The following is a 17,476-nucleotide window of genomic DNA, read 5'->3' as shown; positions in this document are numbered from 1 at the left end:
ATTTGTTATGGGCCCCGGGGCTCAAAATCCAGACCATTAGTATCATATGTGGGGCTCACATGGACATGTCGGCCATTTTATTCAAATGTTCTTCCACTGGGCATTCACTTCTGTCATTCATAGCACTTAAATGCAATCAGTGTGCCAGGGACCAGAGCTCATTTGCTTTAAAGGAAATTCTTTACTCAGACAATAAAGCTTTTTCTATGTAGGTCAGTCTGTGTCTAGTTTTTCTTGTGCAGTTTTGCCGAAGTACTGTCTCGACTGAAAATGCAGCAGCAGGAGGACTCTAGGGCTGCAAGTGAGTCGCAGAGGGAAGCTTTCGGCTCCCTTGTTCCTTGTGTCCCCTCTTCTCCTCTAACCAGCCTCAACTGTCATCATCCACACCCGAGTGCGTCTTTATGGTTTGGCCTTTAGTGAAATGGTCCATTGTGCATCGGTCTCGGAGTTCACAAGCCCTCTCTGCACCCCCAGGAAATCTACTGTCCACACTGGAGCCAAAGTACAGTTAAGACTAATAATATCAGTGATCAGTTGCTTTTTAATTCAACACAATAAATCATTTAAAACCACCTTTGTGTTTAGATTTTGTTCCTCAGGGTGCTTTAGGGCTACAAAATTGTCTGTCTTGGTCGCAGTTGCCTTTATCTCAGACTTAATGAAATGTGGCTCCAAATCCTCCCTCGAGGCTATTTTTCCCAATGAAACCTGTATGTCCACAGGGCAGAACACCATGCAATCCCCCCTTCCCAAGGCACCACTAATCACCCCTAAATCAGACGCCTTCAGCAGTTTCACAGGACAATAGTGTTGCCACTGTTAAACCCTGAGGCAGATCAACATACGGAACAAGATCAGGAGGTATCTGTAGCAAAATTGGAGCACCATATGTTTCTCAAAGTGTTTTTTTTTGATAATAGTTTTCCCTGATATGAGCACACACACACACACACACACACACTCACACACACACACACACACACACACACACACACACACACACACACACACACACACACACACACACAGATAGAGAAAGAGAGGGATAAAGAGAGAGAGAATGAAGCCCAAAAGGCTCAGGGAGGGAGAAAGCCCTAGATTTGTTCACCAGAGGGGCATTACTGATCACATACACATACATGCACATACACATGTACACACACACACACACACACACACACACACACACACACACACACACACACACACACACACACACACACACACACACACACACACACACACACACACGCACACAGAAGACAGAGCCTTGGGCCAGTAATGGACAGACTGCTGCTCACAGTGGAGAGCTTGGTGTTCATGTTCAGGTTTGTGCTCTCTGAAGCTACACTAAATGAGGTTACCTCACCAACTCCAGTCAACTTCACACCGGGTTCTTTATCATCTATGTCCATTCTTCTAAAGATCGCCTCGCATTTTTTAAGACATACTGTATAACATACTTGGAATACTTGGAATAATAATTTGTGTCTGACAGAGTTTTTCAAAAAATAAATTAAATTACCCAGTTAAAAATTACATCCATCCTTTCTCACTGAAAAAGTTCTGAGTTTGATGTTTCCGTAAGGGGAACGACAAGTTCAGAGCCCAGAGGCCAAATATTAATGCCGTACATATTCTATATTAATTTATTCCGAGTGAGTAGGCCGACTGAACTTTAACATAATGCAAAACACAATCAAACATGAGTTATTTAAAGAAATAGTTCAACATTTTGGAAAATACACTTATTCGCTTGACTGATCTCTTGCCGTCACCGAGACGTTGGCAGGCAACCAGCGGAGACTCTAGGGAGGGACGGCCAGGAAGTTGTGTGGCGCATAACCACTTGTAAAGCCAAAACTTGTGTTTTTCACTTCTTTTTTGTACGGATTAAACAAATGAAATATAACGTGTTAATTTGTGAGCTTCCCTAGGTGCTGATAGGCAGATGGACAGTGCCGTTTCCCAAGCTGTTGCCCCCTTATTCCAGTCTCCCTGCTAAGATAAGCTTTATATTTATCCTACAGACATGAGAGTGTATTTATAAGAGGGGTTCAACAAAAAGTTGAACTCTTCTTTTGTGAACACAAAAGGTACAGGATTTGAACCAAGGTGCCATGTCATGGACAACTCTCTGCAGTGCAAGACAGGAATGCCATCAGCAACAGTGAGTTAATATGTTGATGTGTCCTGACAGTGACAGCAGAGGGGACCTGCTGTCACTCTGAATGTCTCAGCCCAGGAGACCAAGCAGCCAGTAAATTCAAGAAGATAGAAGAAGATATTTGCTCATCAAAACTGCAACACCCAAAAGTACGGCATCTATATCTACCTTTAATAACATGCTTTATTGCACGTCAGAAAAATTTATATTAAATATTAAAAGATAAAAATTGACTTTGTATGTCTTGTGCTCCATTATGATATCACAACGAATTATTCTGCCCTGGCAAGCAAATCTATGGTTTGGAGTTGAGAACCACTGGCTGGGTTTTTAAGAGGTGAAGGACAGAGATGGGCACATCAGTCATATTCAGACAATGGCAGCACTGAGAGCGCTGGCTTCTGCTGAGGAGGAGGAAGCCTCAAGGATCCCCTTTCGGCAGATGGGGGTGTGTTAGCAGGACAGAGGCAATTAGGCCAGCAATAATCCTCCATCTGCTTTCCTCCATCGCCATCCCATCAGCCAGAACCAAGGTTGCCCCCAAGCCCAGAAGACCAGACACCCACTGTAGCAAGAAAGTCCTGACTGAGCACGATGAAACTAAATAAACCCTGTCAGCAATTTTTTCCTTTTAATTGCATCGACCACTTTTTGTTCCATTTTCCTCACCTGCACCTGCTTCTTTGCAGTTTCTCTCCCTCAACAATTTTTCCTTGATTTCAAAACTTTTCTTCAATTTCCAGAAGAACTGAGCTATGGGCATCTTGTAACTTAAGATATATGTATGTGCATACTGGGAATAAATAGTGCAGAGTAGACACAAACATATTTAGACCCACTTCTTTTGTAGGATTGCTGTCGCCATCAAGATTCTGGTATTATAAATCTCTAATTCACTTCAGTTCTCTAGTGGTTTTGGTGCTGTTCACTTCAGTGTTATCCACAGCAGGAAGACCTCTGAAGTTATGTGGCTGAACCAGCTTTGGCCTGTTGTCTCATGGCCAACAGAGCAGACACACACTAAACTTCAGTGGCAGATGGATCTTTGCAAAAAAAGGAAGCATATCCTGCTATGATGCTTCAAAGACCACCTTCCTGATGACAGGTTTAAGGTGTAACTATGCTTCAAATGAAGTGCTTGTCGGGCTCTCCAACAGCGTCTGAAACAACTCTCCGATCTCAGGACTAGGGGGCTGCAACCAACATCTTTTGTAACTTTCCAAAACCGACAATCTGACATTCATACCCACTTTACGCATTGACTGGTCGGTTTAATTAGGTGAGGGAGTATGTAGGATTTTAACTTCTCTGTCAAATATCGATTGTGGACTGTTTAAAAGTGTGCGCTGATATTCCTGTTTAAACAAACAAAACAAAACAAAACAAATGGATCACTTATTATCCAGTCAATACTCCAAGTCAGTGAGTTCAAACATGCGCTAGATGTTCAAAAAAAGTCGGCAAAGTATGAAGCTCAGTTATTCAGTAACATGTGACTTGAAGCAATCTGAGAGGTTTTTCTCATCTGTTTGGCCTTTTTGCCTCCTACAACATTCATCCGAGTACCAGACACTGCAATTATCACTATGTCTGAGGTTAAGTGAAGTCCCATTCTTTTATTCAATTCAAAATCGAAATCAAAACTGCGTCTCATTTGGCAAAAACACTCCCAACTTTGTCAGTAAGTCTTAAGAGAAAGAGCAAAGACTTTCCACTTCCAAAAAGCTTCCACTTTTTGAATTGTGATAAACTTGACTTTTTCATTAGATTGAACTGACCTTGCCTCCAGACAAACCTTCACTGTCACTCATGAATGTGAATGCTGCACATTTGCTTCCCTGTGTTAGAATCGGGCAAATTCTCGTTTGGATGGATACCACTGAGCAGAGAAGAAGTCATGGTCACTGTGCACATACCAAACATTAAGAGACCATCTGCCGGATTCTTCTGCCTGCCTGGAAAAGACACGACATTTACTGGTTCAATTGAGCTGTCTGTCACTGTTCTTTTTCTTTTATCATCAAAATGTCTGTTGGATACTGCTTGTGAGTATGGATTATATGGATTATAATGTGCTTTAGTAGTTAAAATATAGAATATAAGTGTCTTGTATGGTTGTTTATTGAGCTATTGCTTTTATAATTAAGGACTTATAGTACTGAGGGGACTTGACATATATCATTTCTCCATGGCAGCTTTAAATCCACGCAGTGAAAGTCACTCCAGAGAGTATACTGTAATAAATACTAGAAACACTGCCTTGTGGAACAAATATAGACAGAGAATACACTGTATTATGGGACAAGCATCCAGAGTTGTCAGCAGAACCAGCGTAGCCTATATATCACACAGGCTGCTTTCTTCACGCCTACCTGCCCCAGGCAGACTGTACAGCAACAATACGTAAGTGCTGCCATTGCCACCAGTGGGGCACTGACCTTCTGCTGTAGTAACAGGTCACAGGGAGTACAGTTCTTGCCTCAGGACTAATCATCCTAAACTAAACTGCCTAACAAGAGGAGATGGAAAGAACATACCAAGCATTCATGTCAATCAAATTAATTGCCTCTTCACCATTTTTAGCAGTTTTTAGCCCCTGGTACCACTAACCCCCTATATATGTTAAAACTAATTTAATCTTGATTCAGTGAACTCCAGACTACACACTCACCAGAATGACCAACTCCCAGAGGAGATGGAAAATGATTCACTCAGCTAGAGAAAAAGGGAGCCCTTTAATGTGTAGTCATGTTCCGCCACTGAAAGAAAAAGCCTTTTTTCTGAGCTCTATGAAGGTTTGTTCCATCGGGTGCTCTATCCGGCGGCGTCAGCCTTACTCTCTCGATGGTCTGCAGGAACACAGGCTGAGGGGTCAGTGCATTAGTAGCTGTTATTCTCCAAGTCTACAACTCAGAGAGAGAATGAGGTTAGATAGCGGAGTAGTCTTGTTGGGAGTACTTTTTTAGGCAAGGCATTTTTTTCACAGAACAAAATTGTCTCACCATAACAATATAACATTAAATATACCAAACAAACAACAACAAAATACAGTGCACAAACTTACAATGGAACAAGTAAGGAACATATCAGAAACTTATTGAGTGAGAAACTCTCCAAAAGGTAGTTTCTAAATAACTCTGGATTGAGGACTATATTGATAAAATAGATTACTTTAAAACAGACGTAAAGATACTATGCTAATGAATTGTAACTGTATGTAATGATTAGAGCCTAGACATCTGTGAATTAATTACTGACCACTTACTTAATGCATTGTTACTGACTGAGTCAGTTACTGAGCTGACACAACCTGCATTAATAGATTTTTTTGGCCTCTTGCAGGGTGAGCTATAAACCCAACATTAACATACCATCACCTTATAAAGTTATGGTGAAATGTGTTGGCAAAAAGTTGCATATTTACACATCCAGGGCAACTTTAGCATTTATTTGAAGTTGGTGAATGCAGGTCCAGTATTCACTCTCCATTTTAGCTCTGTTTTGGTCTCCACTAACTCCTGAGAGAAATATCTGGCTTATTTGCAGCTAAATGCTATACTATGTTCAACATTTTCAGTTACTTTGCCTGCTATTTGTTGTTGTACAAGTTGTGAACACTGAGTTTATCAGAGTTTCTTTTTTTTTGTTGTTGTTGTTTTTGTTTTTTTTTTTTTTGTGCTTAAAACAGCTGCCCTCTATGGCTGGAAACAAGGTTGATGGGAGCAGTGGGAATGAACCAAAACCAAAAAGTAATGTTACAGATAGAAACAATGAGATAAAAGATGCTAAAATGCTGAGGGGACCTGCAGAGTTGGGTGATAATTGACCACTTACTCTAAGATGAATAATTAGACATTGGACATTCATCATTTAATGCCTCCACTAAAAGTGGAGCGTATTTTTAGTTTGAGCAGGAAAAGAACCATATTCATGACCATTCCTTTTCGAGAGATAATCATCATGTAATAAATATCACTCTTACATGTATCTTGATTGATTACTGGTAGAGCCATTTGGCCCCGAGATGGAAAAAAAATTACATCTGGCATGCACTAGTGGCTTAGGCAATCAGTGTAGCCATGGCCACACTTGATGAAATCCCTTGCGAAAAGGCCACCTCTTCACATTTGTAAAAGTCACCTTCCATTATCTTCCAATTGTGGGAGTCAGGTGTTCTTTGAGCTCTGAAATGTTATCTTTTACAAGTGTGACAGGACCAGCCTGACATTTGTAAACAGTCACTTTACTTCCTATTCCCTCGGTTCGATGTCTTTATGACCAATCAGATATGGCTCCTGTTCTCCAGACAGCTGGGAAGCAGCCAACTAGACTTTCGTGATGAGGCCTTCCAGAGCTGCCCTCATCTTTCTGGCTAAATGCCACAGTGTCATTGTGCTGGTATTTCTCAGAGCAGGTCCTCCAAATCATGTGTTTCATTCCACACCAAATGTGAACAGATTTAGATTACACGCACTCGTTGTATGAAGTCTTGGGGAAGCTACTTTGAAAGCTTTGCCAGTTACCAATCACTTCACACTGGAAGAAGCTGAACTGACGCAAAGTAACCCAAGGGACAAATCTAGTTTGGTAAATGAAAGCTACTTAGAAAAAGTAGTTCAAACTACTTTGTAAAAAAATTATCAAACTGACAATGTACATGACATATGAAATTATAACCAAATGTAGTACAAAAAATTCACATGCCAGGAAAGAATGCCACTCAATTGAGTTTATTGCAAAAAGTGACTGGTTGTTCACAAGTCATAGGTAAACCAAAGAAATAAAATGCCCCACTATTCATGGGAAAGTGCAAGGAATGTCAGCTTTGATTTTGTGTACAAAACCATCAGACAACTGCCCTCCAGAAGCTAGAGTCCAGGTGGGGGTTTGCACCAAGCAGGATTACCCAATTGGCCAGGTTACTTCTAAAATAGCTTGCAACAACTTCTTTGAACATTTGTTAATAAATAGCAATACTTATTACTTATGACTAATTGACACCTACTATATTCAAGGTTAATTTTACAAATTCAGATTCAAAACATTAAAAACTATAGCCAGATATTTTTCACAAGCGAGCTGACAATCCAGATTCCTTTTTCACAAGGAAAAAAATTGCATGGGATGTTATATTTTTGTTTGAAACAAATCTGGATTGTGTACTATCCAACTACAACTAAAAAAAAAATTTAACCTAGACCTTTTTAGACCATTTCACTTGACCAGAGGGATCTAACGAAAATGGGCCTGTTCTCTATGGTCATGGTGATTCTTCCTCAGGCTGAGATTTGGGAGGTTTATCCATGATGACGTTGTTGCTATGTGAGCACTGAGCAACACCCACCCTTGCATATGCACTACACAAAGGTCAAATGTGTGGTGGTAGCTGCCTGACAAATGCATTGCCTTGGCATGCCTTCACAGGAGCTAGGGAGAAAGAAAAGGGGGACGGGGCTGGCCAAAGGGGGTTCAAATACAGTAGTAAAGCAATGGTAAAATAAAATTAAAAAATCCTTCCTTTCTTTTTATGGCCCAAAATTGCTTGTAGTTTCAGTAGCTAACTACACAAACTACTTGAGTCACTATGCAAATATGAATGTAGTTGAACTACCAGCAAGCTACTGAAAACTGTAGTTAAACTGGTCTAAACTAGTCTAATAACATTCACAGTGGGGTCCAAACATCTGAGAACACTGGACTTTAATGGGAAAGTGGTCTCAGTCTTTTGGACGTCACTGTAGTTCTCAAAGGGGGGGGGTAGTGTATTTGCATAGTGATTCAAGTAGTTAGAAGGCATGCCCAGCCACCACCACACACTTGACCTCTGTGTGGTGCATGTGCAAGGGCAGGAATTGCTCAGTGCTCACACAGCAACAACGTCATCATGGATAAACCTCCCAAAACATAGCCTGGGGAAGGATCACTGACTCGCTCTGCCGACAAAATGGTTTTACTTGTGAGCTATGCAAGCCAAGAGAAAATACACTCTCTGCTGCAAAGTGGTCAAACACAAATCTACGAACACATATCAAGGTGAGTGTATTAACATTGAATTTGCTAGCCAATTTAGTGAAGTTTAGATAATAATTTAGTGTCACTTCTACATTTTCAGTTTGATCATTTTTTTTACAAAGTAGTTTGAACTACTTTCTTTATCCAAACTAGATTTCTTCCAACAGTAGCTTTGATGTAGTTCAACTTCTTCCAGTGTGAAGTAATTGGTATCTTGCAAAGCAATGCTTTCCATGTAGCTCCCCCTACACTGCATACACTGGACTCATAATAATACAGCCAGTCACTTGTTGGTAGTTGGTTTCAAATGGAGTGTGTGGGTGAAATGCAATGTGTTGTTGGCAGAGAGAATGGGAGTGTGTGAACTGGAAGTGTGAAAGACAGGCAACACACTTCTGAGCATATTGGAAAATGTGCAATCTGTGGTCTGTTTTGGTTTTAATGGTCAAGCAAGGATCTCAATTTATTAGATTTACACGCGCAAGAAACACCAGTTTCATTCTATTCAAAGTGAAGCAGTTTTCCTCTGGACATGTCTCTATAATCACCACCAGATAACAAGTGATGCAGCCGTTTATTACAGGCATTTCTGCGGTTTTTCATACCAAACCGGAGCGAAGTAACTTACCTCAGTGCTCTGGGCCTTTGCTGTAAATTTTACAGAGAAAGACTTTTTATACAGTATTCATTCTTACTGCATTATTAAATATTTTTTCTCAATACTATGTACACTTTAGTTCATGGCAGTCAATTGACTAGATTTGTTGACTGATGACCTAAACCTGCATTAACTGATTTTTTGGCAAAATCTAGGGCAGCAGAAACAATCTGTTAAAACAACACATGCACATTATCACCTTTTATTGCAAACTTGTTTGCAAAAAGTTGCTCACATCAACTGCTTTACCCATCAAGCCCATAGAAAAGGGGTAGCATTAGCTTTCATTTGAAGTCGGGTTTCAGGCTGCCTGGTGAATGTAAAGGTTGATGGGAGCAGTGAGAGTCAGTGAGGAACATTAAAGTTGTGAGCTGCAAAACCAAAACAATGAGCTGGAAGATGCTAAAATGATCTGTAGAGCTGAAGAGAGTTGCAGAGATGGGTGATTACTCCCTGTGGGTTTGTCACTATGAGGTAGGGCTCTGAAGCATTCTTAATATAAAAATATCAACTATAGCAGCTTTAATTCTTACCACAAAAGGAAGTCGAGCCTTAAAATAAACAAACCTTTAGCATTTAATTAGATCCTTACAATCCCATAGTTTCTACATAACTGAATGCAGACCAATGCCATGAAACCCACAACATAATTTGCGAATGGTTTAGACCCCAGCTGGCTGATGCGTTTGTGCAAGTGCAAGTGTGGTATGTGTTTAAGGTAGTGTAGCTGGCAAACTTCAACCCGTGGGGCGTGTCCATATAAAGGAAGTGGAGTTGTTTTTCTGGAAAAACCTCTGCTGGTAGTAGGTAATTTAGCAGGGGCTGAGAGCCGTTCTGCAAGTGCTGTCATTGGTTTACATTATCCCTGAATAGGACTGCCAATGGAGACATCAATGAGTCTGCGGATACTCATGCTGAAGCTGTCAAGTGCCACCATGCTGGAGTGAGCTGTGACGGACAGAGATGGATGACCCTTCCTGACACAGGGAAGGTCTTAACAGGAGAATATTTAGCTGATTGCAGTTCAAGCAGGCCTCGGAGGTGGTTGAATTTAAAATTCAGTTTGCATGGGAAACTGGGGGGGGGGAACCTGACAAAGGTCAGGGGAAGTGCAGGTAAATGTCCATCCCCAAGCATCAGAATGAGACAAAAAAGATTTCCAGTGATGCTGCAGGCAAAAATGATGACTGTGTTCATATGTTTGTTGCCTCCACACATGTCCAGGTCCACCGGCGACAGATGTAGGTCATGTTGTGGTAGAGGACCACCTAAGTCAATCACTGGCTAGCAAACAGGATCATGATACTCTCGATGGAGCTCTTGTGCTTTGATGGAGCAGCATCAGGTGTCTTTTCTAAAGCTTTATAAATAGAACATAGCTGCTCCCTTAGCTGCAGCTCTGCCTCCCTCTCAGTATCATTAAGCCCAATTGGAGCAGTAATTGCTTATAGCGAGGCAGTCAACCACATCGCTGATGGATGGAACAAGACGTCAAGACTATTTTTGGCATAGCTGCCACGGCTGTGCACCGCAGTAACGGGACACCTTTTATAGCAGCAAAACATTTTCTCATCAAATTTTACCTTGCAGGTGCTGCCAAACCCCAAGTCTAATGTCTTCATTACTGCATTTAATGCATTTATTCATGAATTGAGAGAGAAAAAAGATAGAAGTGAAAGATGTACTGTTGGTACTGTTTTCTCAATGTGCATGGTATCAGAGATCATAGAGTCTTATTGTTGACCCAGCCAGAGAGCCTTCACACAATGAGCTCCCCTGATTGTTTTGTCACAAACATGAACACATGAGCAGCTGAAAGGCTGCTGAAATGACAGCTCTCATCATAAAGAAAAACGATACGCCTCTCTTTTTGAATTCATTCTCTTTACTCACGGGGGTTCCTCTTTTTCTGGCTCTTCTGAGCAATCAGCCAGAAGGTTATTTTTCACCTCACCACCTCACCTGTCCCGCAGTCTGCTCAGTGACAGATAAACCCAGTGGGTTTGCTCAGAGTCTTATGCCTGCAGATGGCACGGTGGTGCTGATGGGGCACACTGGTGTACTGGAGACTGCACAGGGCTGTGGGGAGGGGAGGTCTTACATAGTGTGACTAATAGTAACACTATCTGGACTGTCAAATGCCAGGGAGAAATGTGGGGAATGGATGAGCCAGTGCCATGGCAACAAAATAAAGGGAGGGCAGCATAGCTAAGACTCCCAAAGCGAATGTTCATGCTCTTTTCCTGGATTTCCCTTATCACCAATAACAAGATGTTCACTGGGGCGGACAGTTCATTAATGCTGGAGGGTGCCATTGATTTCTATACAATATTTGTACATGTGCTGCAAGAATAAATCAGAAACACAACACAGAGACCACAATTTGTCCATTTTTCCCATTGCCGATAATTCCCAAATCAGATACAACTTTTATTGGATGCAAAATTAATTAGATTCTGCCAGAATAATGATCTGCGTGTGTGTGTGGGTTCCCCAGAAATCATTTTGGCACTTTTCCAATTAAAAAAACACCTTTCTTCTTCTGACTTTTTTAATAAATGAAGCCCAGTGGAAGAAAAAATAAAAAGAAAAAAAAGAACAAAGAGAACAGAAATGGGTAAAAATGGGATGCCCATATTCCAGACAGAGGTAAAGTTCAATCGTAGCCGTTCCCACCGTGTCCATGACCTTGAGGTCGCGCAGAGACAGATTCGCCTGGGTGTTTACAAAGGGCTCCTCAAGTTCACTTCCTGCACTGCAGGAGGAATGGCTGCTTTATAGGAAACCTCCTGGGGAGACACAACAAAGTGACCTCATGGCTCTGCAGTGGACCGGCTGCAGAGCAGGATATGGCAGCTCCCTCCGCTGTCCCTCTGCCAGCTGTATATTAATAAACCTCAAAGACCTCGACTCTTGGTTCAGCTGCATGCTTGCTGTTTGCTTGTTTTGCCCTTGAAACGGCTGCGGCCTTAATTCATAATGTTACATGATGTTCCAGACTGGACAAGGTCAGTAAGGTATGAGGGTAAAATGCAATGTTCCTACAGATACCTAAGGGGGTCAAACTGAGGTCAATTTAAAGAGGTTTTTTATTTTTATTTTGCCATGAAGAGGTCTGCAAAGCCTTAGCTGTTACACCAGTGAGTTGTTTGAAGAAGAACAATAACATTTTGTATTTTGGGGTTTTAAACAGGATAAAAACAACCTAATTATTGGTCTATATCAGCAGATATTTGAATTCTGTAAATGAATGTTACATGTAATGCTTGATTGCTTTTTTTTCCTTTATGAGTATAATTTGATTTAAAAAACAAAAACATAGGAGGCCTTGGTAATATAACAGAAATATACATAAGTATATGTGGATTAATATGTAAGTGTGAAATGGAATCAGTTTATGATTGCACACGACATACAGAGTGGGACAATGGGGTTAAACTGGGGTTAAGTAAGATTAAAATGATTCAGGATATGCATTAAATTATTTGACATAGGTAGGAATGTATGTATTGGACTTAATCTATGAATGTGTCAAAGCCACTCTAATCAATTGATATACAGTAGGCTCGTCTGTGATTTTCCTGCCGACTGAGGAAGCTTCCACCTGCCCCAGTTTTAACAGATCGTGCTAAAAGTCAGTGTTTCTTATATTTGACTGCCCCTATGGCTATTTATACAGTTGTGAGAGTTACTGGAGCAAACTAATATATGAAGAGGAACCACTGCAGGACAAAAAACACTGTCATGATGATTTAATTAAACTCTGCTAAATTAGCGAAATAAACCTCGTTTGAAGCCTTAGACTCTTTATACCCTTTATTGATTTTACGAGACAAAAATTCAAATTTACGAGTTATTTTTGTATCCCACATGGAAAAATACCTCCAAATAATATTCAGGGCTTTAGTTTAGTTGCTTTTGTCAACTAAACTTTCTGCCTGAGGTAAAATCGGAGCAGGATATTAAAACAGTCTATTCTGTAAATATACTGAGTCCTCATGTAAGTGAGCATTAATCTCCAAATATCAGCCATATCTAAAGTCAGTTTAAGACATCCACAGTCCAAAACAATCCCTCAGTAAACACACACTGGTTTTTAAGTTGTCTTTTTTTGTGTCATGACACTTAAAGCGGCTTTAGTGACACTCATTCACTCATAAACTCTGAGATGTATATTGATGTTTCCATTTAAATTTATGTTGTTTCCTGTAGCTGTGAGTCTGCTTATCTAGGTTTACCACTTTCATTTCATATGGATAATTCATGCTGGATGATTGTCACGTGGATGTAGGCAGCTGTAATTCCAAATGTTATTAGCTATAGAATATGATTAATAATACATCAACAGGCAAGCGTTCCTGTGAAACAGCAAAACATTTCAGACCTACTTTGTGTTGTGTGGTGAAGAAGCACTGCATAGTCCAACAGGCATCTTTGCTCAGATGTGTGTTACAGCCTGCATCTTTTATAGATATGCATCCTCCCCTACAGGAATACTCTCATCGCTATCTGTTTTCTCTGTCATTCACCATTTCTTCCCCTCTTTTTCACCCTGCCTCCACTTTAAATTCCAAATGGCACTAATGTCCTTGGGCTGATCATCTGTTTGTTGCTTTAGTGTGTTAGTGCTGAAAAGGATGGGAAAGTTTAAGAGGGCCCATACAGCTCCTCTTGACACATTTATTTAAAATATTGCACATCTCAAGGCTAAATTGCTATAAATAGTGTGTTGGGCTTTTGTCAAATATACTGAATTTTGGGTGTAGATGTATGTGTGTGAACAAACAGAGGGAGCATCCTCTAACAGAGACCCTTGGTTCTGTGCATGATGAGTGTTTATCACACAAACTGAAAGCTGAAATAGGTTGGTAGTAATAGTAGTAGTAATCATTCACACCAAGGGGATATATTGTTACTGTCTGAATATTTTAAGGCTCCAGTATCGGACCTAGACCGTGATCCCTTTCAGCTGGAATCAACACAAGCAACCTAAACCAAGTCAGATGTCAACCGAGGGTCGAAACAGTAATCTATTATGTAAAAAGACCATACATTAATAACAATAATACCAGGTCATAGAGGTCAGCCGGAGATATATTAGAAAAATACTGACACATTTCAGTATTGCTGAGGTAGGGTAGGTGAAAATAATCTAACAACACTACAATCATCATATAGTTGTTCAATTTTTATCTTTAATATATCAAGCAAGCATTGCTTTCCATAAGTACATAAAATCAGTCTATAAAACCTGCAATAGCATTTTATTTAGTTGTTCAAGTTAGCATTTTTAGTTTTAAATACATTGTTTTTAAAGCCAGCGATGTACAGTATCTCAGTGTTTTCCGTACTCTCCATTGGTGTGTTTTGTTAACTAGCCTTGAAATGATACTTTACTCAAAATCCTCTTCTGGTGAAGGTTTGGAGCTTCGAGGAGGGCAATAGTGTGACATGAGTGCACTGCATTTAGCCATATTTCAGTGGAACAATGACTAGAACTAACATGTACTAAGCAAACTGTATAAATGGTCGCTGGAGTAGTGGGTAATCGAAGAAAATGTTCACACTCTGAAAATGTGTCCCTATTAAAATTAATTTTAAGTCACAGGAATCTAAGATGAACAGAGCTGCTGTTCTTGATGAGGGAGCAAATGACAAACTTTTTACAGCCTCCTGGGGTGATTTTGAATGACGATTGGAAAATTATTGGCATTCAATATGCAACTTAAAAACAGGCAGCATTAGTATAGGCCCTCAAGGAACCAAATGGGTCACATCCTACGCTCTAATACAGTGGTTCAAAATCCTAGTCCTTAAACCTGCATTAAGGTTTAAGGACTGCAAACTACACTGGTATATTAACACCTTGTATTGTTGCTTTGGCGAACATACTAGCAAACAGATGCCTATTTACACATCTAGCACACAGCAAGCAGTTTTTTTTCCCCACACATGGCAAATGGTAAGAGCATATTCAATTTTCTCTCTAATTTTCGCTCTGTTTTGGCTCAACTCAAAACCTGCTGCAAACATCTGGCTCTTTAGCTGCTAAATGCTCCTGTGTTTGTTGTTTTGTGTGTGTCTGTGTTTGGTTTTTTTTTTTTGAGTTTTTTTTGCTTTTTTTTTAAAAAAACAGCTGGCTGCTGCAGCTAGACAACAGAGGGAATGACAACGGAGGGAGTGAACTAAAAAAACTAAACCACCAGGCAAAAAAAAGGCCAAAAAAAAAAGGTGCTAAAAGGGGGGAAAAAATGAAGGAATGAAATTTCGATGGGTTCGGGGTGTGTGATCCATCATAATCATTATTTAATAATAAAAAATGGTGGTCAGTGGGTTAGGATTATTTCAGGACTATTTTACACCCGGAGCATCAAGTGACTAAAGTTATCTATCTCAAAGATAAAACAACAGTCCTGGATTCAGAGCCACACCCAAAAAAGTGAACTTCACATACTGCTGGTAAGTCACATATCATGTTCCTCATCCTCTGTATGTGCAGGCTGGTCTAGAAAGACAAACAGCTGTGGAGAAACAGCATCTCACATCACAAGCTCCCTCCCCAGGACAGGAGCTACTCTAAGTCTCATTAGGCCAAAACTGGCAGCTCAAGCGAAAGGCCAAAGGACCACACGCCCGGTCTACCATGGCAAAAACCTCCCCCCTCGCTCCCAGGAGCTATCATTAGTTCTCTCCTATCCCCTCTGTCCCCCTGCCCCCTCTCCTAAAGGCAGCCAGTTCCATCCATCAGATCTATTGATCGTGCCTTCCCCTGGTGTGCTACCTGTCTGTTTTTGAGACAAAGTGGGAAGGATGGCAGAGCTGGCATGATATTTCAGCTTTCCAGTGACAGCCACGTCGCCTAGGGATGTTACAAGGTGAACCAGTGGCTGGTGTTCTTGGATGAAGCGCTCCTCCGTAGATCTAAATTAAGGGGCTCTCCCTGGAGGAATTACTAACAATATGTTTTTCCTGCCTGGACATCGGAGTAATAATCAATTCTGTGTTGCTTCCGCTGCTGTTCACACTGCTTGCTAAAAAAAAAAGGCTACTCCATTCCTCTTGCTACTACAATTGAGATAGCAGCACAAACATCTCTTTGCTCAAAATTAACCAAATCCCCCTTTTTTTTCAAAAACACTGTCATGACTGTTGTTTGAGGTTCGACAGTGATGTTTCACAAAAGAACACGGATATTAAATCTTTTTAAAGATATTTGATGGTGTGTCGCACAGAGTTCCTCTTCACTTTGATCTTATTACTCTGATGGATTTTGGGCAGAGAAGCAAGCTTAAGCTTTTAAAGCAATTGCCTTTGAGAAAGCCAGTTTAGAGCAGTCTGACGTCATGTACTGGTATGTTTAATTTCTAACTGGGATTAAATATACAGTATGTGAAATTGTTTTAAACATTGGTCTTTTAAAAAAGATTCACCCACAATGTTTTCAGTATGTTTCTTCACATAATATAGACAATTAGGCATGTTTTACCTAAGAAATTATTTGCATCTTCAACACAGCGACACTAACCTGTATGTGGCACCGTAACAAGGATTTTAGCTATAGCTATAGGCCTCCTAACAAAAGAAAATTTGACCAAACACCAAAACTACTGTTTCTATAACAAATATACTGTTTCCCTCATTTTACATGAAATATCACATGGGGACCACTAGAACTGTGATCAGCTTTGGCTTCTTATGTTGACCTCTGAAATTTCTGATTTGGGTGGGTGTTGTCGATTGAAGACAACATCAAGGAATTTGAAGAGAGACTCTGTAATAATCTCCTTTTCAGTATCACAGTATCCATCAAAGCCATCTCCACTACAAACCCTCTGCTCGAAGCAATAAGCACTCTTTATCACAGTGAACGGAAGATTGTAAACACAGCAAATGCACGGCAGTAGTCTGCTATTCTGTTAAAACACAAAACAGAAGTTAACTGGATGTTATAATAGTTCTACATGTGTAGCCCATGGTCACTCTATATCACAAAGGAAATGAAAGAATGTAAATGTAAATAGTGTGGGGAATGTGATTAAAGCATCATATGGCCTAATCACATACGATACATCCGTTTAGTGTTGCAGTGGCGATATATCAGTGGGGGAAAATCCAATGCTGAACTATGAATTAAAACCTGAAAAAAATACAGAGGACATGACTTCAGTGTCCTCAGCGGTACGGTTTCTTTGTAGGTATGACAGTATGATACACCTATAGAAATCCTCATCGTTAATTTGAATATATTCTTGGTCTGTCCCTGTCATTTTTCATGCTAACTGCCCAGTACGTTCTTGATTTATTCCAAACAACTGAAAATCACAAACACATCACTTACTGCATGTCAGAGGAGTTGTCCTGGGAAAGCATTACAAGGAAAAGGGTATACATGGGATTATGGTATTATGATGTATGTTATGATATACACCATTCAGCCACAACATTAAAAACCGGTAACTGGTTTTAATGTTTTAATGTTGTGGCTGATCGGCTAAAGTTAAAGTTTCAGCTGGGATCTCAGAGTTGGTCATTGTCGCAGCAGTGATATTAAACAATGCTGTTCTTCAGCGACCTCCGATAGTATTATCAGAATACAACTTCCACTATCTGTCCAGTCCCAGTGGATCACAGAGTTTACA

The sequence above is a fragment of the Xiphias gladius genome, chromosome 11, assembly GCF_016859285.1.
Source record: "Xiphias gladius isolate SHS-SW01 ecotype Sanya breed wild chromosome 11, ASM1685928v1, whole genome shotgun sequence".
Lineage (NCBI taxonomy): Eukaryota > Metazoa > Chordata > Actinopteri > Istiophoriformes > Xiphiidae > Xiphias > Xiphias gladius.
This window is presented reverse-complemented; position numbering follows the sequence as displayed.